Genomic DNA, 24499 nt, shown 5'->3' with positions numbered 1-24499 from the left:
TGCTGTGGAAGCTGGCCTTCCAGAAAGGGCACACTGGACCAAGTTGCCCAGAATGGCACCCTCATTTGGCTCTAATGGGGAGGTTCTCTGAGAAAATGAGCAGGCACACTTAGATTTTCCTTCTTGTTGCATCTCAGCATTGTTAGTGATAATCAGAACTATCAGCATGTTCCTCTCACGCTTGTACTTTATGTTGCATGGATACACTCAAAGGCTCGAATTAAAGGCTTTCTTGCTATCCTACCCACTGCCAGAAATGGAGTGTCTGTTTTTAAACCAGGTGCTGTATCTCCTGCAGTTATGTAAACCAAAGACAGTCAACAGAAAATGGCTACTGGATAGCAATATCTATGTAAATGGGTGCAGATGCTGAACTAGTAGCACTTTGTATCCCCTTGCAGAGCAGAATATGCCTGCCCCAAAACAAAAATGGGGTGAAATTTATTTTGGGGGAAGGAAAGCAGTAATCAGTTAGTACGTGGAAACTGCTGTTACTTGGATCCATTTAAAACTTTTTTACTCCAGGTGCCTGTGTAGGTTATTATGTATGTAAAGTATGTTATGCATATATGCTCTTGCAGCCCCAAAAGCCCACTGTATCCAAAGCAGCCTGGCCAGCATGTCAAGGAAAGTGATTCTGCGCCTCTCCTCTGATCTAGTAAGACCCCTCTCAGAGTGCTGCATCCAGCTCTAGGGTCCTCAGCACAGCACTGACCTGTTGGAGCAGATCCGAAGGAGGACCACAAATATGATGAGGGGGCTGGAGCATTTCTCCTATGAAGACAAGGGTGAGAGAATTGGGGTGGTTCAGCCTGGAGAAAAGAAGGCTATGGGGAGACCTTAGAGCAACCTTCCAGAACTTAAAGGGGGGCTATAAAAGAGCTGGAGAGGGACTTTTTACAAGGGCATGTAGTCATAGGACAATGGGAAATGGATTCAAACTGAACAAGAATAAGGTTAGATAAGATACTAAGAAAAAAAAATCTTATTGTGAAGGTGCTAAGGCATTGGAACAGGTTGCCCAGACATATGGATATCTCATTCTTGGAAGTGTTCCAGGCCAGGTGGTATGGGACTGAGCAACCTGGTCTAGTGAAAGGTGTCTCTGTCCATGGCAGGGCGTTAGTTTAGGGAACTAAATAGTCTTTAAGCCCCCTTCAAACCCAAACCATTCTATGATTCCACAATTTGCATAGTGGTTAAAAAGCAGAGAATGCAAGTGTTGAATTAATGATAAAGGGCACTTCACAGTCAGGTTAGAAGGGACCACAGTGGGTCACCTTGTCCAACCTCGCTGCTTAAGCTGGGTTATCCTAGAGCACATGGCACAGGATTGTGTCCACATGGTTCTTGGATGTCTTCAGTGAGGGAGACTTCACAACCTCTGTGGGCAGCCTGTTCCGGTGCATGCTCACCTGCACAGTAAAGAAGTTCTTCCTCACATTCAGGTAGAACTTCCTGTGCATCAGTTTCTGTCTGTTGCCTCTTGTTCTATTGCTTGGCACCACCAAGAGGAGCCTGGATTCATCCTCTTGACACCCTCCCTTCAGATACTTATGGACATTGAGGAGGTCCCCTCAGCCGTCTCTTAGGCACCTAACTGGTTTTGTGCCTTTATGCCTTTGTAAACCTCCCATTCTTACCTAATTTATGTATGTATTTATTTTTGAAGGTGTTTCTTATTTAATCCATGAGAGCAAAGAAAAGATATAGTACTAGTCCGAATTGGTACAGGAGCAAATGCCTCCAAAAATAGTGTGTTTTTTTTGGAGAGGCCCATCTGTGAAATGCTGCTTTATGCTGACCCACAATTTATGCAGCTTTTGCCCAAATCTATCAGACGAAGCTCTTTAAATGGCTTAAAAATAGTTTGTAAGTGTTACAGGCATTCAGTCAAATTAGTCACTTAGTCAAATCATCCTTTCAACTGGTGCTTTCAGCAAATGGTTAAAACATCATTTGAAGAAGGACCAGGTGTATGATCTAATGCCTGAAAGCAGCTCATGCTCAATGACATAATCCTAAGAATAAATGTATTGTAAGTGTATGGCCAAACACAAGAGAATATCTGTCATCAAGTATCTAGAAATGCCACATGGTTTTTGTATCACTGTGCCGGAGCCACTGAGTGCTGTGCAGCACTTGCCGCTCTTCTGAGAAAAATACCACATACTGCTTCAGCACTCCCTCAGTCCAGAGCAGATGCTTTTAAGTAATCCTTAACTGGCAGAAGTAAAATCTTGCTGGGTGTGTCTTCTTCTGGGCAGAAGAGACTAAAACTCACAGAATTTTACATGTACAAATTTTAGCGGTGTATTTTGAATGGACTGTGGGACAGTGTCTTGTGGCAGCACAGCTAAACAGACAGAGGCCACTGGGAGTCCTCCGTACGAGGATCAAAGTCTGGGTCCCTCAGTGGTGCACATGATACCAGGCTAATCATTTGGCCTCTTTATGGCCCGTTTCTTCTAGTGTTTCAGGATAAAGCACAATATGGACATATGGACATTTGGAAGAAAAAAACTTGGAAGAAAGGAACTATACTATTGCTACTACTACATTGACTATTACAGTTGCAGCTGTGCTTTCAGAATCACAATCAATAATACATCACTCATTTAAAGATTATTCTAGATTTCTCCAAAAATGCCTCTTGGGCTAGCCCTCATTCTTCATCTCTTCATTTTTCTTCACTGTGAATGTGTATAGCTCTGTCATTAATATGTTTACAGGTAATTTTTAACTGGACTTATTGTCGCTGTCTTCATGCTTTTTCTTGCTAATCAGACGTTATGCTAGATTTCCTTGCTTGTTGATTTTTTTTTCCCAGAAAATGGTGTGTTTCCATTTACTGTTTAAAAACTAGCACTTAAATGGAGTGTTAAATCACTTCTGGAAACTGGGCCTAAAATAAACGGTTATACTCTATGAAAAACCACATCAACCTCTTGACCCTGCTCTTGTCTCTTTCCAGAGGCATGTTAGGAACAGCTGTGTATACAAATTGAATGTACTCTCTATCTTCAAATCCTTTACTAGGACCCTTCCTGGTATTTGAGTGCTCATTGCAACTCTATCATAGTTCAAATCCATCCTCTCCTCCTAAATCTGCAACTACCTTCTCAGCTTTCCTCTCTGTTTCCTGCCTCTCCTGCAGCCCTTACCATTACAATCTGCAGGTGCTCCCCCTTCCCCCCCACCTCTCCTGTGTGTCACTTGCAAAGCACTCTGCATTACTCATTCCACTGGTGAGCCCTCTGAGTTCAACTGAATTGCTGTTAGCTTCCCAAACAGTTAAAAAAAATTACACCATTGTATTAAAATCAGGGAATTAAACATTGGACAGTGTTGAACCAGTCAGCATGGATTTTGCCATTTCTGGGGAGGAGGAGCTTTATGGTCTTTGTTTCTCACAAGTGTTGGGCAATGACGCTTTAAAGAAAAGTAAAGAGCCTTAATTTTTCAACATGGAAAACAAAAAAGGAAGAAAATTATCTGTAATAAAATAAGAAATAAGAATACAGGATAGAACTTATTTTGTGGCCATGGTAGCAATAGTGAATATTTATATATAAGAGGATCATTCAGCAATCACCTCTTTCTGGCAGCAGATGATGACTGAGATTTTTGTTGCTCCTGGGTAATTGGTGCTAGTGGAGCAACAAAGGACTGGAAAGTCTGATCTTGCACCAGCCAGACCCAAATTTTCAACCTAGTTTCTGAATAAAAAACTAGGGAGAACAAAAAGAAGGGAGGAGGAATTTTTCTGCAGTCTTTCTTTCCGGAAGGGAAGAAAAATGTGAACAAGTGAATCCTCACAGCAGCAGGTAGAGACAAGTCTTTCCTCTTCTGTCCTAATTCAGCAGTTGGATCGAAGCCTGGGATGTTCACTGGGGAACCTTTCTTGTAGCCTCCTGCTCTAGGGGGTGGCAGACAGTCCCACAGCCTGTTCTGACATTCAGAAGTAAAGGCAATGATGAAGGAAAGCTCTCCATGGCTTAAACAGGAAGGCAGGGGTAAGAAAAGAGATCATTCATACAGTCTTTATTTCTCTTGATGTGGAGCTTGTATCCTGGTGCTATTCTGTGTGGATGTCCCCTGATGTCAGTGGAATTAGTGTCAAGGGAGGAACAGCAGCATGTCCCACAGGCATGGTCGCAAGGCAAGGAAGAGATCTCCCAGGGACCTCCTGAATTTATGAAGGCAGTGGAATAGTAGATCTGAAAATGAATACTAAGTGTGAAGTGGGGGGCTGGGATATTTCAGCTCATTAGTGATTGTTAAAAATAACTATTACTCTGTGAGTGTAAACAGTATTGAGTACGCCGTGGTTAGAATGAGGTTGAGCAAGAGACTTCTTCACAAGCCAGTTATTATGCATGGTCATTTACAATCATTGCTTTTTACACTGTGCCTTTCAAAGTGTGTGAAAAACACTTCATACTCCTGAGTGTGTCTAAGTTGATTTCACACAGTCCAGCCCAAGACGCCATGTGCAATTATTTAGTTATTATTTTATGTGCCTTCTAATATAAGACTCTTTGAGCAATGGTAGATATGTAATTGATTGCTCTTTTTGTAAAGTATTAGCTTCAGCTAGTAACCAATCTATTACCAAATGTTTCTTGGAATGAGCAGCTTTCTCCCTGACAGTAATCTCATTGGTTGTGACAAGATATGATCAGGTGACAATGAGACTTTCTCCATAACACTACAGTAAATCACACTCAATAAGAATAAAGAGACTTGAGTAAAAATAATTCTATTTTCTATTAACAAAGCCCTTGGCAATTGGCAGCCAGTGCCACAATGGCAATACTACAGACGCTGCTGGAGAAGTGAGAGATTGTTGTCCAAAACAGAAAAAGTTAGTAGGAAGCTCAGTTTAAGTCAGCTTCCTACATATGCTCATTTTTCACTGCTGGTTCTGACAACCTTTTTGGGGTGAATGTTTTAAAGCTTCTCTCCCTTTGTTGTTTTGGAACTGTTGGGAAAAACTTAATCCCTGGTATCTGTTAAAGCTATATCCAATTTACCTCCATGGTCATACACTCCAAGATAATATATTTTAACAATTACACACAGAGGTACATATTTTTTATCTTTTATATCTTACAGTTAGCATTGCATTTATTTATTGTATTGTATTGCTGTTGTGTCTCATGGACAAAAAGCAATCTCGTGGCAGGAAGGTCTGTTGCTGTTCCAGTGTTATCAAAAGGGAGATACTTCCATATTCAGCTTTCTGCTTCCTGCACTGACATCTCTCATTCTCGTCGCAGACAGTTGTTTCAGAGAGATGCTTTGAGAAGTCATGTTAGTGTAGGCTGAAGAGATTTCTAAGTCTCTCTGAACTGTCCCATAAAAGGCTCTGAAAACAGCTGAGAATCTTAAAAATCATTAAGCACAGTGGCTTAAGAAGATACACGATCTCTAGTCTATAGTATAAGAACTGTACTTTGCATGACTGAAGCTTTTAAACTCTCTTTGCCTGATGAATACAATCCTTGGAAGCTGCAAACACATGGCTGTACTGTGTCCAAGACATGATGTCATTGTGCTCAAGACTGGGTGCTTCTCAGCTGTGTTTGGTCAAGTGCAGTACTGTTCAATTGGCTTCAGTCTTCGCATGTTGATTTAAAAAAAATTAATTTGTCACAAGTAATGGTGGACTCTAAGATAGCCTCCATCATACTGGCCCTGAGTGTTCACATAACCTGAAATAAATTCTAGTGTGAGACCTTCCATATTTTTATCAGTTATGGTAATCATGACCAATTAAGTGCTCATTCTGATATTTTAAGTCTCTCAGTCATTAAGTATTATTTCTTCTGGTAAAATCAGTGAAGAACAAAGAACAAATTGTGAATATCTGCACTGCCTACTGTGAGTAGCCTATATTTTGCCATGGGTAGGCATGAATGGCTATTTAAAATACCAAAGAAGCCTGAGACAGAACCATACTATATTTTCCTCCACTAGTTCCCAGCTAACAACTTTGGGAAAGAAAATGTCCTTGATGTATCAGTTCTTTAAATAAACCATCCGGCTCAGATCAGCTACTTTCTCAAAACTCAGACACTTCTGTGAAATAAGTGATCTTTTCTAAATCACTTCTGTGATTTAAAAGAAGTTGCCTTTGGCCACAAAGTATGAATGGAGAGTTGTAACCCAAAAGTGGTATTTTCAGCAAGATCTTATCAAACACAGGACTGAAATGATTTTTTTTTTCCTTTTCTTATCTGTTAGCAATGGGTTTCCTTTCATCCTCTTTATGATACCTCCCACAATTGCATCCAAATCCATGATTAAATTTCTGATTGCTAATTAATGCAAGTTATTTACTGTTACTGTTAAGTAAGGGCAGGGCTGCCTTCATCTGTCTGGAGGGTCTGCCATTATATCTGCTCTGTGTATTGCTGCTACAGTGGAACTGAATATGCCTCAGCCTCATACAGATGCACTGTGTTAGAAAACATCTGCTAGCTGCTGATTTTATGCATATTACAGAGACTTTATGTACTGTTAAATGTACCACTTCTTCATTCCAAACCATAATTTTCCATGTGGCATAATTTGATCTGTCCTCACTCCAACATTTGGTTTGATCAACTCATTTCTTCCTACCCAATATATGTGTTGTAACCTCCTCCATGGCTGTGTGTGTCCTCCCTGTGAATGGAAATTACCATATTGCTCTTGTCACAATAATATGGTGGTTGGGCAAAATGTGTCATTTTAATCAATATATTTTATTTCCATTAGCTTCTTTCATCACTGAGCTTGAGTCTATGCAGCTTAGATTTGATTATGCCAACTGCTACCTGGCTTCATAGTAGTGTTCTGTGATCTAATGCAATGCAGTTTTTCAGAAGTACTAAGGACATCTAACTGTGTATTTAGAGCTTAAATGCAGCTAATGAGGAAAAGCATGTCCTCCACACAGAACTTTGCTGTGCCTGTACACTGAACTTCCAAATGGACAAGTCAGAGGGGAAGCTTATTTGGGTCACTGCCCTTTGGGGACACATTCATTTCAGCTCTGTTATTACCCTCCTGGGAGTCAAGCTGCAGGGCCATGGCAGCAGAGAGTGCTGAGTGGGAATGGGTTAAAAAGGGGGACCATTCCCTTTGGAGATGGGACATGCTTTGCTGTCAATTGTTTTGCTTTGGTTTTGTAGCAATGGTTTCTTGTGATGTTTAACTTTATATCACCTACCATGATATAATGCCATGGTTAAACTCGAAATTACTGCGGAGGAAGTTCCCTTGTAGATCCAGGCTGCTCAGGATTGCTCTGCACGGGCTGTGGGTTGACGAGTCTTTGCCTGTCCATTCCTAACACTTCTTGAAACAACAGATCTCTTCTGTACCTGTTGAGTTACAACCTGGGATTAGTACAGCTCTAATTACAAGAAAGAAAGCTAACCTTCGGTCGCAGTGACATTTCTAGAGGCTACAAGGAAAAAGATGTAAAGTTTGAATGGCACCTACCAATCATTTCTGATATATGTAAGTAGCAGGAGGCATGCACATGCTGCAGGGGAAACATTTTTGCCAATCAAACATGACACAGTCTTTCTTGGCATGCATAGAACTTCATTGCTACATTAGAAAATAATAATATGCACACACACCCAACAGAGATTTTGCATATTTAGTGATTCTGAGAAGTTTGTATATGTATGGTTTTTAAAAATTATTAACAATAATAATGCACATTTAGGTATCTCTTTTAATGTTCAAAGCATTTTATAAATGCTTGCTTGTTAACTAATCCTTGCAACATCCTTGTGAGATGCAGAACTATTGTCCAAAAATTAGAGATATATATTGGTGTGCAGTACACCAATTTCCAGAAACTTTTTAACAATACACTGACATCTGATATACAATGTGTGCCCCTATATTTCTGGAGTATCACACGGTGACAAAAATGTACCTAAAATAAGTGATTTCTTCCATGAAAACAGAGTAGAGTAGATATATTACTCATGTGTCTATAATTCTCTTCCAATTAATTTTCTCCAAAAACATTTATAATTTAGTTGTGTTTGAGGTAACAGGGAACTCAGCAGTGATGTTTGTGGGGGTACCGGGGTGCAAGGCGCTATGCTGATTTTTATGGGCGAGTGAAAAAGGCTGGTTCTTATCTTGCATATTTTTTATTCCAAGAATATGTTGAGACAAAAGATGAATACAACAAAGAGACAGAGACAGATCAAGGTTACAGTGGAAGGATTACAATTGCTATACGAAGTGGTGGTCATAGCACACCAGCTGTTTAACCATTCTCAGATAATTTTTTAGTCATCGTACAGTGAGAGTAAGAGAATTATTTGAAGGAGGATGACAAAATGACTAGGCAGACTCCTGTAATGTCTCCTTCACATGCAGATATAGAGACATGGGGAAAATACCTTCATAAGAAAACGGCATGAAAAGCATTTCACCTTTTGCAAAAATGAGGCAAAAGCTAAGGATTCCGATTCACTACAGGAAATAATGAAGGATGAAAAGGGATAAGCCCTCAAGATAAATACTGAAGTGAATTTGAGTCTGAAATGAAATGCAAGGTATAGGCATGTGGTGACAGTGAAGTGAGGTGACAGGAGTGAAGTGCCAAGACAGAAGATGATGGGGGTGTTTTGATAGAGATGTTTGGTAGAAATTATTGCAGTTCAATGGCTGTAAGAGCATCTGTTTTTCAAACTTCAAGGAAAGACCTGTGTTTCTTGTCTTCTGACCCTTACCTTGTGTGGCCTCCATGACATGGACACCGGTTTTGTGCTTTGCAGCCTGTGCTAGAGTGTCTTGCACTCTTGCTTGGTGTTCAGCTAAAACACTCCCTGTGTTTGATAATGTGCCTGAAGACTCAGTTGAGACACAGAGAAGGATTGAATATTTACATACCACATTTGTCTCTGATCAATGTGGTCTCCATTCCTCACTGCTCATGGTAAAGCCTTCTCCACACATCACTCCTGAGGCTACAGATCCTTTGCCATACTGCCATTCCTGCCCTTTCAGACAGCCTGGCATGGTAGTTGCACATATCCCCACGGCATACAAAGGTGTAATGTAAACATATACAAACCCATTTTAAACAGGAAACAGCCTTGTTGTGGTAGCACTGAGGTCTGTGCAGATTAATCTGTCCTTTGAAAAAGGTATTAACCCTAATTTGTGTATTATTTCCAGCATAAGCACATGGGTTATGATAGAGCAATTAATGTACTTGATGTGAGTCTTTGCATTGCCTGCAATGGGCTTTGGATTGGAACAATAATCCGGATGCCTCACATGCATATACGTCCTTAATTAAAAATTTCTAAATTGCTGTTACATAATGAGGATCCCAAACCTCCTGTGAAGCATTTCTAGCTAAGCCAGTGGAAAAAAAAAGCACTCAGTATCTTGCCATCACAGTGAACATCACAGTCAACTTCTCTATATTGAGTATTGAGACAGGTGAATTATTGGTTCACTGAGAACACTAAGTGAATGTCCTGACTTTTACGTGTTGTGTAATTTATAAACAAAGCTGCTTTACAGTAATTTAGCTACATTACACACAAATATACATACATACACACACACACACACACACACATACACATATATATATATACATACATATACACACACACTCTCAGAAAATTATGATCAGCTTTAAAAACAGGCTTAATATGGACATAAGAAATAAAACTTAAATATACCAACTGTTTCTATTGTTTCAGTTTCTGTATTCATTCACTTTGTCAGGCATATTTTAGAAAATATAATAGATTGCTATACCTTTTTACCAAGAAGAGATACATCCTGTAGCAGCTGTCCATCATTAGCTGCAGAATCATTTTACAATGACCTATATGAAAAAACTGAAGCAGGCCTCAATCATATCCCCTCTCTTGTGCAGTAAAAGCAGTCATTCAAGATTTTAACTCATTTAATTTTTTTTCAGCAGGAAATACCAGTCTGGTCTCATAGCAAGTGCTCTGACTTAGATTCATATGACCTGCTTTCTATTCCTGGCTCTGGCTCTGAGTGACCTTATGAAAGTCATTTTTATCTACTATTGTTTTTAAATGGACAGAATGGTTTCCTAGCAGAATGGGTCAAGCATAGGCACTTTTTTTCCATTATCCCACCTCAAAAACCTATCCCTGAAGAAGCTATACACCTACACATAAAAATGCCAGTCAAGTGTTTGCTTCAGATAAGATGCTCTGCCTCTCTCCTTCCTGCTTTCTCTCTCTTTTGTTCTTTATAGCATGAGGAAGTCAGAGTGGAGTGCCTAAACAATATTCTTTAAATATACATAACTTGAGAAGACTAATTACATATACACATCTCTGCTCTAGTAGGCTGAGGTGATTTCTGAAAGCAAATACCACAGGGACAAAAGTGAGCTTCCCAAAATATTTATGGGCTTACTGTGCTGCTACACCCAATACATGATAAGTGTTTATTGGAAAACTGCCTTCCCCTTTAGCAGTATAACTGTCAGACAACAGTTCACACACAGCAACACAAAGTCATAACTTGGGAGATAATCTTTTATATGTTCCTAAAAATATGCTTTGAAATCCTACATTTAAAAGGGTTTAACAACAGACAGTACCCCGAACTATCAAATAAGCAGTAAAAGTAACATGCAGAGCCAGACGCAAAACCAGAATGAGAACGATTTTTTATTATTCTCCTCTGTATTACCATAAATGACATGCTATATTTAATTTTACAGTGCCCCTGGACAAATCATCAAATACTTTAATAACTACACAAACATTAATATTTAAATACAAGAGATCCCCTCAGTTACTGAATAATCATAACTCTGGATTGATAGGGCACTAAATGGAAAAATCTTGTTTAGACAGTTGTAAGAGGGGGGGAGGGTGTTTAATGAAACAAGTTTGATGGTCTTGTCATCATAAAACTGATAGATATTTGGCACAATTTATATCTTTGCTAAAAAGAAGTTTGAGAAATGGAACAATTGTGGTGAAGATTAATTTTCCCTTCTTCTGCTGTGAGAGTATAGTCCTTTAGGTCATTAGCAGGAATGTGTGACAAAGATTGCACTTTACCCATGCAAGCTCCATGCTGACTCTTAGAAAATGCACTTGTTAAATAGCTGTGGCTTCTATACTTGTGAAATAGGCTGCCCAGCTATCATCACAGCTATCTAGACCCATTTTATGAGAGTGATGAATATAGATGGTAAAAGAGACAGCATACAGAGGTCTGGCTCTCTGTGTTTGTTAGGCCTGCCCACCCATTCTACTCGCTGTCCTTAGAGGGATTTTTTTAAATCCAGATTTTGTCTTGTTGCTTCAGCCACTCTTCCAGTTAAATGTTCTACCTAATAGGGGGAGTTTGACTACTAAACCACAAGAGCAGTGAAGTGGAAGGTATTTTTAATACCTCCAGCACCACTAAAAACTCAATCGACAAACAAAACAAATCAAAACAAAACAAATAAACCAAATCAAAACAAAAAGACTGAAAGACTTCTCAGTCAAAGTCACTCACATAAATGCCTGAATCAGAAGCCTGAGACTTGACTAGATTTTCAGGTCTCCAGATCTGTGACTACTTTCATGCATGTTTATGTGTCACTGAGCACAGATGACACTAAGCTAATGAAAATATCTGATCATTGCTGGACAAAGGCTTGGCTTTTATTTGTATCAGCTCATACTCTGCTTGGGTGCCACAGCTTTTATAGCTAAATGGAAGGCTTACAGACTGGGAGGTGGGCTGTATTTACTTACCAATCCCTTATATTTGGCTTCATGCCACTTTCCAGGACAGTCTATCTCTGCAATGCATTTTAACACTTTCTTTTCTATTTTGGGGCACTGCCTCAGACTGCAATTTTCAGAGTTCCTTTGTTTTTGGTGCACTTCACGTCCATGGAGATAATATAGTTCTAGCTGTATTGTGTTTCTTGGCACTTTCTCAACTGGGAAATACCCCTTTGAGGGAAATTCAAGTGAGAACATGAATGTGTTCACGTTCTAGGTTTGCTGGAGCAGAGGGAAGGAAATGGCACAGAGACATAAGGCCCCTGAATAACAGGACATGGCCTGGCAGACCTGGGAAGCAATACCATTAGTACTCCTCCAGATGTGGACAGCTGACAAACTTTAATGATGAAAGCTGCATCCAAGCCAGTTATGATGAACTAATTAAATATCTTGCTCCATTTAATAAAGGAAGTATAGAAGAATCCAAAGCTGTCTATAAATCACTTACCCACTGCCCTGCCAAGCTTCTACAGTGGCAGGAAAGGTGAGCAAAAGAAAAGACAATACATCAAAGCTAAAGGAATAAGACCAATGGAAGTTTCTGTGCTAGGAAAGAATGGCTGTTGTCACCAAATCTTAATGAAAACAAAAATAGTGTAGAAATTCCAAAGCCATGGGCCTGGAATCAGAGCAGAGAAGGTTAAAACAGCATAAGAAGTTAGCATGAACACTGCTGCTTAGAGCTGAGCAAATCTTTAAATAAGTAATTAATTCCCTCTGTCTTGACTTTATATGCTTAATTTATCATTCAATTCTTGTAACTTCATTTATTTTTCTTTTTCCTTGTTATAAGGCAGCAATAAAACAAGAAGTTGGAATTGAGTTCTTGATATTAAGAAAAGAGCTGATTAGTCTCTGAGACTAACTCTGGGCTTGGGCTGCCTCCACTCTGCTGCTGCAGTAGTAATGCATGCTCCCTTGAGAGGACAGATTTAGTCACTGAGCACAACCTCTTTTTCAGGAGAAGAAAATGTAAAGAGACAGCAGTTTCTAGCAATAAAATAAAAACCAAAATAACATAAACCATTTCTCCCCCAGTCATTTCTTCCTCCTTCATTTCAGCTTTTCTGGAAATGGACAACCCATGCCCATTGATGAGATTTTGAGCTGTTCATGATTATTTGTAGTGCTTGAGAGAAAAGCTGATTTTGCACTTATATGTGTACAACAGAAAATATATTTTCACCTTTTTACTTCACTCCAAAAATCTACCTGAAACATACTGAGAAACTAGAAATACATTCCTACAGATTTATCTCATTTGAAGACATTGAAACACTGGTGAGGAATGAAATTCTACAAAACCCTATTACTTTATGATAAAATTGTGAATTCAATGTACTGGAATGAGTAATTGAACTCCCCAAATTGCACTGTGATTTCTCCCTTCCCCTGCATGTGCATGGGTGTCTGTATTTTTTACAGCCATAGGAAAGCTACTGTGAAAGGATATTTTAGTGAAGTCTTTCAATTTACTGTTTACAAGTTTTTTGAGATGCATATACATTTTCCTCATTGCCAAGTAACCTCTTTCAAAGATATCTTTGAAGTCCTACAATTTGAAGGTTGAGTGCTTTTTGCATATCACTTAACCATTCTGATTGCTTCCTATTCCTTGACAAAAACACAGATAAACAACTATTTTGTAAAACTATATTTTGAATATCTGACGTAATTTCTGGGGATGGACATAGTCCCAGGGTGTACTGGAAGCTTGAATTAATCCTAGAAATCATAAATAGAAATGCTGGAGAAGTCTTCTGTTCACCAATAACACAGCTCACAACTGAAACGATCATTTTTTCAGCCTTCTGTGAAATAGAAGTACAGATGGTTGTCTATGTGCATAACATCAGTGATGCCCAAAGCAAAGAGATTACAAGTACTTTACAGAGTTGTTATCACCAAGTAAGAACTCAGGAGAATACAGAAAGGCAGAAGTTCACCTTAAAGCTACAGAAGATGGTCATGGCACTCTGTTTACCACTGTACTGTTTGTTGCCATTACCTCTCAGAAGGCCCATATCATTGTTCTAGAGCAGATTTCCTTCACCTTTTTTTTTTTTTTACCCTAGAACAGGCTGGATTTTGCTTGGGATGTCACTTTACACTGATGAATATTTAAGTTTGCAAATGAAATTAATTGCCGGAAACTTATCTTACACAAACTGAATGTGTGGTCAAAGAGTTTGTAAAAAATTCCTGTGAAGGTGAACACTTCTTGGCACATGCAGTGGTTAAAACCTTGTGTCTATAATGGTTCCATGATAAAAAATGGCCTCATGGATTTAGCATCTTCCAGGAGGGATTCACACTAACACTGTTGCGTTTAGCCAGGATACCTTTCCAACTCTATTTGTAAGGTGTGGCTCTTTCTTGGGAAAATCTATGATATTGCAGAAGACAGTAACCCAAGTTGCCATTTTTGCTTCACAGGAGGAAGAAGCTTCATGAAAATAATTCGCTGTTGAAGTCTGGAAAAAATCAATCAGTGCACACGTTTTTTTCACTGTAAGACCAGGGCCTGACAGCTTTCAGGCTAAATGAACATTTTTGGACAAGCCTGTGGATATGCCTGATATCAGGCTGAACAGCTCCAACATGTGCTGTTCTTGCAGAAGTCTCTCTTTAAACTGCTGCAGTCCTTCAGTTCTTGTGCTGCTGTTAGTTTCCCTGTCTGGCATAAACTTTTAACAAAACTTAAGTATATTGCTGAGATGTGGTTTGTCTTAAGTTGTGTTCCTTCAAACTGATTTTAGCATTATCTTTTATTAAGGTAAATTTATATGTTTTCAAATTAATACAGAATGCAAATTCATTTACTGTATTACTGCATTTCAGCATACCATGTCAGGAAGGTGCATGTCAGTAAATCCCAGAGCTGCGGTCTGTAATATTGTCTCTAGGACAAAAGAAAATATATTTATTTAGAAACATAAAAATATTTTCTGGATTTAAGTGCCTGCTGAACTGATATTGATGCTATTAGTTTCATCAGGTAGCACTTGTTCAAATATGACAAGAAGTCAGCACCTCATCACACAGAATGCCACCAGGCTCCAAAAGACCTGCATTACTTTGCTCCAGGTAATATAACTATATCCAATAGTTTTCATTCTTGATGATTTCTTATTCCAGCATCTCTTGCTGGAATAGGCTGAAAATTAATGTGTTACACTGGTGGATGTGATTACCCTGATCCGTCTGAAGCACATGATGATTTTCATTTGTTTTAATAGCTGCTGTAAACATGAAGGCAAAGCGGTGGTGTAGATGAACATAGAAAATAATCAAATCATCTGGTTTTGATGAAAGTGTGTAAAACTCTAAAGTACACTTAAAAAACTGAATCAAAAGTTTATGGAAAATATAAAGCAGCTTGTCCTCAGCAAATTCATGATTTACACCAGATTTAAATGCACCATAACACACTTGGGTCAGCTTGAGAGAGTTGGTTTTGAATGTCTGGAATAATATGTAAGGTGCAGAAAAGATGTGCATTTGCAGCAAATCTGTTCTGATGGAAAGCAGCAATAAAGAGGCCTCAGATATTTGAGCTCCTGGTGGCATGAGAAGTATCCCAGGGACTTAGACATCAGCAGAAGGATGCCCCATTTTCCAAGGCAGGTAACATGGATGCCTCTGAAAATCTCAATGGGTGTGCTGGTATTTGTTGCAGGGGGCAAATCCTCAGGCTAGGTATCTCCTGGGGCTGTAGAGATTAATTTCTGCTTTCATTTTTAGAGAGCTTTAGCTCTTAGAGGCAAGACAAGGCTGCAAGTATTCCTGGGATGGGACTTTGTCCTGCACTCTGAAGCAATTATAAAGGTGACTTTTATATGGACATAAGAGAACAAGACTCAGCAGGTGACTCAGATCTCGCTGCTCCACTGACCTATCTTAGATGGTGGCCGTTACCAGATAGCTCAAAGGAAGGTGTCAAAGCTGAAGGACTTTCTATTTAGGACTGGATTAAAACAAGAAGGGAGGTTTAATTCACTTTGTAAAGCTGTTATTATCTCTATGGTAATTCTGGATAGTTTAATCTCAATGCTAAACATGATAAATTCTTGGCATCAGGGACTTCCAGAAGTGAAAGGCTTCCCCTAGATAATTACTGGTTTCATGACACCATTCCCTCCTTGACTTTGAATTTCTCACCTTTGAACTTCATTGCATGTCATTTTTTCTTGCATCACGATATAGGGAGAACAGAAATTCCTGACCTACTTTTTCTATTCTATTCATCACTTTGTATCATATTATCCTTTCCCCTCTTATTTGTCTAATTACTTAATTAAGAACTCCTCCATATACTCAGTTTCTCATCAGCTACTACTTAAAACCACAGCACTTTTTTTTTTCATGTGACTAAATTGTATGCTACAGACAGGAATGGGAGAAACTGAGGTGCCCACAACTCTTTGTGGGAGCTGGGAACTGTTTCTGTGACAATTATTTTGTCTTGTCTTTGCTGCTAATAATGGTATGTTGAGTCAAAGTCCTTGGTGATCCCAGATCTACAAGATGTCCAAGTCCTATTCTGAGCTGCTACTTCACAAAAGCAGAATCTCCAATTATATCCTGTCATAGGGCAGACCAAGAAGGGAAGAATTCTTTGCCTTCTTGTATGACTTCCTACAGAAGCACCAGATGCAACCAATCCATGACTAAATAATAAAAGGCCATTGACCATGCAATACATAACAAGATCTGTCAAAATGCCTTTGTTTTGGTGGGGGTTTTCTTAGTTTTTCTTTTTTTTTTTTTTTTTTTTTTTTTTTTTCCTAAAACAAAGAAAAGAGCACATTTGGAAGAAAAGTTTTCTCTATAAGCCAAAACATCTTTCCTGTGTCCCAAACACTTATCTAACAGGAATGAAGTAATGACACTAAACTTTTGTTTGTTCAAGATAAAAATCACGAATAGCATGGCTAGAACACTGGTTTTTAGATGGTCCATTCAGTGGAGCTTGGGAGCCTTACTGTATTCCCAGTTATGTGGCACTGAAGCGGAAGTGCTGCGCACTGAAGATTCAGGGCAGTGCAACAGAGAACAGAATTAGGCCCTCATGAAATCTTAATGCATTGTGAAGCTTTCCAGCTCACATATATACCCCAGTGAGATTGGGAAAAGCCTAGTTCAAAAACTGTCTAGCAATGAGAGGATATGGTTCAGTTCTGCTGTGATCTAATGAAAGATGAACCAAGCTTCTTAGAAGTCTCATAGGATTTTTACCTCAGTTGTTATAGACAGGTATGTAGATGGTACACCTAAATTGAACAAAAGAGGGGGAAGAAAAAGGTCTGGAATTAATTAAATATCTTCTCCTGGAATAGCCTCATAAAACTATTGTCTGATTAAAGCCTCTAAAAACAAGGAAAAAAATGCCTGCCTACTAAAAAGCTAAAAATAAAGTTAAACAAAAGATGTTTTAAAGATGGCACCGAATAAGTGAGAGATTCCATGAGCTTTTGGCTTAGTGGGCTGACAGCCTTTTTTAAATGGCAAATGCTTGAAGGTTCAGTTTTAGGACAGGTTGTTAGTTGCCCAAATAGCCTGAGTGCTCCCAGAGGCTGTTTGAGTGTGTGGTTAAGGGCTTGCTGCTCAGACAGGCTACACAGAAACACTCAAAAGACCCTGCGTGCTCTGCCAGATCCTTCTGATTTATTTATATGAATAAGCCACCAGGCCCAGACTAAGCTCTTTAGACACTACTCATTTGTAGGTGGTTCTGCACATTATTCTTTTCTTACAACCACCAAAAAATTAATATTAGCACAGATATGCAATACTGTTGTCTTTCTTAAAAGCTGAGCATTCAGTGTTGAGAAGGCTTTGGAATATAACCTTAGAAAAACTAGGGACCAGACCTTAAGGCTTTTAAGAAAGGGACAATCATGAGTCTGGATGATACTGTTGGCTGTGAAATGCAATACTGACTGTGTGAATACAGTAAGATTGAATCTCTTGATTTAATCTCTTCATGGGGGACATGATGCATAGGAGTACACTGTAGTTTCTCCATGCAATGCCCATATTGTAAAGGGTGGAGCACAGATGAATTTGGCTTGGGCCAGTGGCTGCTCCAGGAACTGCCTACTGATGTGCAAAAAGGATGGGGCATGTTTGACAGTCAGTTTTTAGTGCTTTGAAGTTAACCATTGCTTGTAGTCATACTACATATATTTCTGTCAGCAGTGGACAGGTAATGAAATACAAGCGTGTCGGGTTTCTCTGTCTCCCATATGCATTATCTCCCCTTTGGTGTGAGTGGGAGTGAAGCAAAAGTAGTAATGAGATGAACTAATTTCCTCAATAGGCATGAATTCAACTTTCTATATTAATCCAATATCCAAGTTGCTTTGCTTTCACTGTTACTTTAACTTAACTTAGCTAACTGTGGCTTGTTCAAGAAGATAGGTACACAACTTCTTTTTAATTGATTGTGACATGCACTGCTACTCTATTTCCTTAAACCTCAGTTTGGTTGCTTACCAGCTATAAATAGGGCTGGTTATGGACATGTGGTCCTGGCTACTATTATTTTTCCAGTGACAAAAAGAGACCAACCACACCTGACTTCCCAAGTACCAATATAAACTGACAGTCAACTGACTGGACAAAGGAAAGCTTTTTCACAGGCAAATTCTGAGTTAGCCCACTTAATTTTTTATATTTTTTTTAATTCTTTTTTGTCACTGGCAATAGTAGATACTGGCTACCAGCCACACTGGCTCCCAGTCAGCCTTGAGAAGACCTGACCTCCAAAGCCATTTCCTCCTTTGAAAGGATGAATGTATTCCTACCTTGTATGAGTCTTGAGTGGAACTGATCACTCCTTTTTTTCTGAGCTGGATAAGGATGGTGCTTGATCAGGTAGGTTTTGCAGAGCTCTGAGTCAGCAAATCCTCTGCAGCTGAGTGTTCTGTGGCAGGACCAGAAACCAAGAGTTAAACATAGCAAGTAGGAAGACAGATATCTCAGGAGATAAGCAGTCGTTTCTTCTCTAAAAGTGGCACGGTATCCAAGGAGGGTTACCTAGGAGGGATTTTGTCATGCCTCCACATACACTGAGCAAGGCAAAAGTATAAAATAACCCTGATGAGAAGCTAAGCAGCATATTGTGGTGAGAAATGTTACCTCAGGAGGAGTGTGACAGTGGCAAAGAGGTATGCACAGAGAAATTATTAGAGTGGAGACCCACCCCCATGGGTCCAACTCTCTGTTCTCTGTGATGGTGCTCACAGGACCAACTAGAAAAGGCTGCTTTAAACTAGCCAGTGAATGCTAGACCATGCACTTGCTGTTCTAGGAGAGCCAGAAATGCACTATTTTCTGAGTAGCTCCATGCCACAGGTCACTTCCCAATTGTCAGTGTTCTCCAACTGCTCTCATTTCACAGGCTCCTCCATGAAATTACTCCAGTAAGGCATTAGAACTGCAGATGCCCTTGGCATTTGGAAGAGGCATCTACAATATTTGATTTTTTTAGCTTCCTTCTGCTTCCTTGCCCTGTTATCCCTGGATTCTGTGTCTACCTCTTTCTTGGTCCTGTCTCTGTACCAATTGCTTTAGCCAAAATGCTCCGATTGTCACTGAAAACCCTCTGCTTATATGCTGAACATCTCTGCATGAGCAGACCTCATTATCATGTGGCAAGAGGTCATTTACATATGCAAATCAGGTTAATGAGAGCAGAACTGTAAAAGGCTTCATTCCAGAGGCATTTGCATATCTAGCTTTAGAAATATTTGAGTGCTCTGCCCCTAGCTGTGCAACCAGGACACAGAAGCCCTGGCAGTATGTCTTCAGTGGCGATTATATCCACAGACAGCTGCCATCCTGGTTTGCAACAGCCTCTGTCTGAGGTACGGGCTCGTTTGAACACAGAGGGCAGTTGTGTAATGTGCGCTTCTGCACCAGACTACTAAGAAGCAGTTAAGCCTTGGCCCTTATTGGGACAACATGTGGGCTTCTGACAGGTAGATATATGCATTTCAGTATGAAGAATACAATTTCCTACGGTGCTGTCAGGAATGCACGCCCGGTGTACGATGAATGAGGAAAACAATGCAGGTGCCAGGCATGGCTGTCTGTGAAGAACACACTGTGTGTGACACAGCACCGTGCAAAATACTGATCATGTTTATTCCATAACTAACCGGGCCTTCAGCCCCCAGAGTACAAGGAGGGATCTCTTTTGGATGTTTGTAAATTACCCATGAGAAAGCTCCAATTCCCTCCTCTGCCACAGACAGAATAGGCTGCTCCCGGTCCCTCTCTTAGACAGGTTCTGGGCAAGCATGTTAGGTGCCTTCTGACTGTCTAATTGTGAAGCAAATTTGCACAAAGTGTTCCTTATAAGAAGCATCTTTTGCTGATCCTTGTATTTTTTTCAGCTGTTTTGTTTTCAGGAATATGAACACTTTTTCACTGTAGAGCTTTCTCAGGTATTGCTCTCTGCCAGGGACTTCTGTGCCTGATTCTAGGGAGAAAAGGCAATTACATCATAATTTCTGAGAAGAGTTACTGATTTTCCCTTTGCTCCTGCCCAGTCCTTCTGAGTAAGCTAAGCATGTTTCTGGCACATCCTGATGACTAATATAAGAAAAGACATTCCATCTTGGAAGAGGTATTTCTCTGCCTTGACACACAATACTACAACCTATACAGCTGCCAGGCAAATGCCAGGTGGGCAGCCTCAGAGTCAGCTTGGTGCATGGTTTTGGTGATGACCCTGTATGTGCTAGGCTGGAACAAGCTGGGATCTTTGCCAGCTCCTCCAAAGCATAGGATCTAAAGCAAAATGTCCAATTTATGCCTTCATTTTATCTCTACCTCCACTTATTCTTAGGGGCATGCAGATGACAGAATAATTCACCATAATTCAAATAATAGTGCTCAACTGTTCAACAGTATGTCCAGTCCCATATGCTACTGTCCACAGATTTTCTCTCATTTGGCCTTATACTTCTAACCCTACTGACTTAGTGTGGGTCAAACTCCACTGCAGTAACTCCTTGGAGTGATTCCTGTATTGCAACACTTTGCCTGTAGCTATTCTAAGCAGCTCTGATATGACAGACAAGATTAATTACCTGTGCCTATAGGAGCAAGAATAGCTCTTACACCTTTGTAGAACCTGGGACTGAGCTGGTTTCTCCCTCTCAGCTGATGGCTATCACAGAAGACTCTCTGTCCACATACAGTACACAAACACTTAGACATTTGCCTACTTTATGACACATCAGTGGACAGGCACCACCATCTAATAAACCAGATGCTTTTTGCATGGAGTTGGTCTGCAGACTGAAGATGAGATTCTCACACTTGTCATGAAGCACAAATTTACCAGTGTGGCCTGGATACTCCTTAAGGCCTATGCCTGTGTGCTCACAAGTCAGAGGTACAGCCTGCAGCTGAGCAACCTATCTTACTGATAGCACAGCTGGATGTGGTCATGACTTCATTGCTGACAGCTCATAGCTATGAGAATCCCCTCTTGTTTAAGAGCACTCTGGACTGAGCACTCAGCATCCCTGCTGTGACCCCAGAGTGTCACCTTTGGAAGCTGATCTCTCAGAAAAGCATTCCATTGTTTCAGAGCAGAATTGTCCTCCTCCTTCAACAAACTCTGCCACACAGGTTTGCTGAGAGAAGAGAAAAGCAAAATACAAATTGGTAAAATAAATACCTGTGGGGCTAATGAAAGCTGATGTCTTTTTTCCGTTTTTGAATCCTACTTTTCAACTTTGAAAATTCAAATTTAAGTAGCTCAAACATATTTACTGTCTTTGTTGTTTCTGGAGGTGTGCCTTTGTTTTATGGAATATCCCCTTTCCATTACGCTCACGTTTAAAGCTTCTCACACAGAATACAATTTACCTTCTTGTGTAGCGTGAGATCAGAAGCCAGAGATTGTTTAGTAAACGATGGCTTAGGAGGTGTTCTGTTTTACATAAGCAATAGCCTAAAAGCAGCCAAACCAGAAGGGCAAAGAAAATGCAATCACTTCTAGGAAAAGGGAGCAGTCCTCTCATTATCATTCATTTGTTGGAAATATGTATGGATTTTTTTAGGTATTAATAATAAACAGTTTTTCACTGGATCACTCTTCAGGTTGATAATATATCTTCCATATTTTGCTTAAAATCCAGCTCTCCCTATTTTGAGAGCACTGAGCTGATTTTATTGCCAATTCTGAAAAGTGTTAACAGGAGTAAATCTCCCCTCAAATTACTGCTGTTGTTCCCTTGCCCTGAGCCAAATTCACTGTTAAGCACCTCTGGCCACACAGCCCATATAAATGTACATAATAGAGGAAGTGCCTCACATTTGCTTATTCTCACAGAATTAGGAAAAAAACCTCACAAAAACCTATGTTATTGTAGTTTTTGATATATAAACATATATATTTGGCTGTAGCTTACTTTTTCATACTGCATGCTAAATACTCAACGGAAAAACTAAAGTCAAATATACAGATGCCAAAAAAAAAGCATGTAACATCCAGAGAAAGAAAGAGGGAAACTAAAGCCATTTGGTGGTGTCAGTTTTCATTTTGTATTACATTGTGGGAGAGCTTTTGAACTCTGGTATGGAGGAGCTTTATTAGAAACCCTTTCTCCTCTGACCTCTGGAGGCCTAGTCCTATACATGAGCAAGCCAGGTGCCAAAAAGAAATGGGGAGACTCATATAGAAGTGTTTGTAGAAGTTTCTAAGGTTTGAGCCAAACACAGTGAACTACTGCAAGCAGGATTGCTACCAACAAATTTCAATATTCCTGCAAGAAATTAAAGATGTTTCTTACTTTTTTTTCTATCTCCTATATTAATTTCCCCTATTTTATTTTTCACTTTAACATCTCCCTTGTTTTTGCAATTCCTGTGATCTGCTGTTCTTTCCTTCATCTTTTGCTCTTCTGATGTCACCTATTTCTCCTTCCTAATTCTTGTCTCATTATAGACCTTCTCTGTGTCCTGTTTTCCTCTTCTCCTTATTTACCTCCTTTCCTTGCTCCTTATTTACCTCCCTGTTCCCTCTGACTAAGGAGAGTGGCATAAATTAATGTAAAAACTTAGCAATATAGCTATGATGAACTTCGGAGAAAAAAGCGAAGCAGCAAATGACTTTGCAGTAAGCGTTCTTACAGAATTCCAGCTCAACAATGTATGTACCTGGAGAGCTGGGAGTTTAATTTCGTTTTCAGTGCTGCACTTTGCTTAGTCTTTGCTGATGGACTGACAAAGCAACCTGGTTGAAAATGAAATGATTTCAACAACTGTGAAATACTGCATGACATAATGGCCAACATAAAGCCATCATTCTCTGTGTTTACATCGGTACTGATTCCTAACAGCATGCTGTTAGCTCAGCACAAAGCTCTGCTGCTCTGAAACAATTCAGGTACAAGGACAACTCTTTTACAGCCAATCATGCTCTGTCCCTATAAAGAATTATTATATCAATCTAAACTGGCATGTAAGTTAATGCTCACCCCTCAGCAGCTTAAATTTACATTGCAACCCACAGACTTATTCATCTCCCTCTGCTGAGAATCATAACCCTATGATCACTACATGCACATCCACACTATCCAAGAATCAATGCCTGCTACAGCATTATACGTATTATCAAATCCAGTTGCTTGTCAATTAACCCAGTACAACATCTGCATGAAGGATTTAAATAAGGAGCATCATATTATGCTGTGTGATCGATAAAGTGAAAATGCAGGCACTGACAAGGCTTACCATTTGGCCTGATACCACAGCATCCATCTCTCTGAATGGAAGTTATTTATGCTCCCACTGAATTATGGCTTGTATTCAAATATTGGCAAAGATGCAATGTATAAAAAGTGTAACATCTACAGTATGCTGTGGTTGGCTACAGCTCTTGGGAATCTCTTAAAAGAGTAATTTCTCCTTCAGATGCACAGCTCTCAGCCCGGGATTTAGGAATGGATCCTTTTAATCTCAGACAGAAAGGTGCTACTGAAAAAAGTTACCAGAGAGCAGATGTGTTCTTCAGCGCACACATGTACAGTGGAAAGAACACCTTTCATAGTGCTGGCTAAACAGAAACTTCATTAATTAGAAAGAATCCTGACTTCCACAAAGTAAAACAAGGTTCAGCCTTTTTCTCCATCAGGAAAAGCAAATGAGCTGATGAGGATAATGAAATGCATCACATTGACAAATGAGTTCACCCTGGACATTGGAAGAGAATTAAGCTCCTTTATAACTTAAAATAAAACTGCCCTCAGTACAGTGAGATGTCCCACATACAATCAGTATGAGCACATGGAACAACCGTCCTCCCAGTTAATTTGGCAGAAGTGGCACTGGCTTCTCAAGTTGGAAAGATATCTCCCGCTCTTGAGCAAACTGGTGATCTGCAAGTTGTGAGTGAGAAAAAAAGAAATCTATCCTGTTGAAGGGCTGCAAGCAAGTGATATAAAGTATGTTAAAAGGGTTCCTGTTACGTTTAACTCAAAATTTAGGCTCTGTGTCAAATAACTTCTAACCAACTTGTGATAGAAGTGTTTCCATTAAGAAACATTCCAGTGGAAACAATTTGGTTATAGACGGATAAACTTCAGTAGTACCTGTGGAACAAACCTGTGTCATGGTGCTGCTACAGAAGCCAGGTGTGATGCACATTAGAGGAAACAGAG

The 24499-nt window shown here is 39.7% G+C and overlaps 1 long non-coding RNA gene across 1 annotated transcript; it reads right to left on the bottom strand.

Moving 5' to 3' along the window:
• Positions 1-3583: 3583 nt before the first annotated feature.
• LOC134416715 (uncharacterized) lies at positions 3584-21705 on the bottom strand. The gene is made up of 4 exons (XR_010027343.1): positions 21609-21705; positions 18626-18744; positions 7220-7373; positions 3584-4220 (listed from the first exon to the last, which is right to left on the bottom strand). It is a non-coding gene; the product is annotated as an uncharacterized LOC134416715 (long non-coding RNA).
• Positions 21706-24499: the final 2794 nt, after the last annotated feature.

The sequence above is a fragment of the Melospiza melodia genome, chromosome 3 (genome assembly GCF_035770615.1).
Source record: "Melospiza melodia melodia isolate bMelMel2 chromosome 3, bMelMel2.pri, whole genome shotgun sequence".
Classification (NCBI taxonomy): domain Eukaryota; kingdom Metazoa; phylum Chordata; class Aves; order Passeriformes; family Passerellidae; genus Melospiza; species Melospiza melodia.
This window is presented reverse-complemented; position numbering and strand designations above follow the sequence as displayed.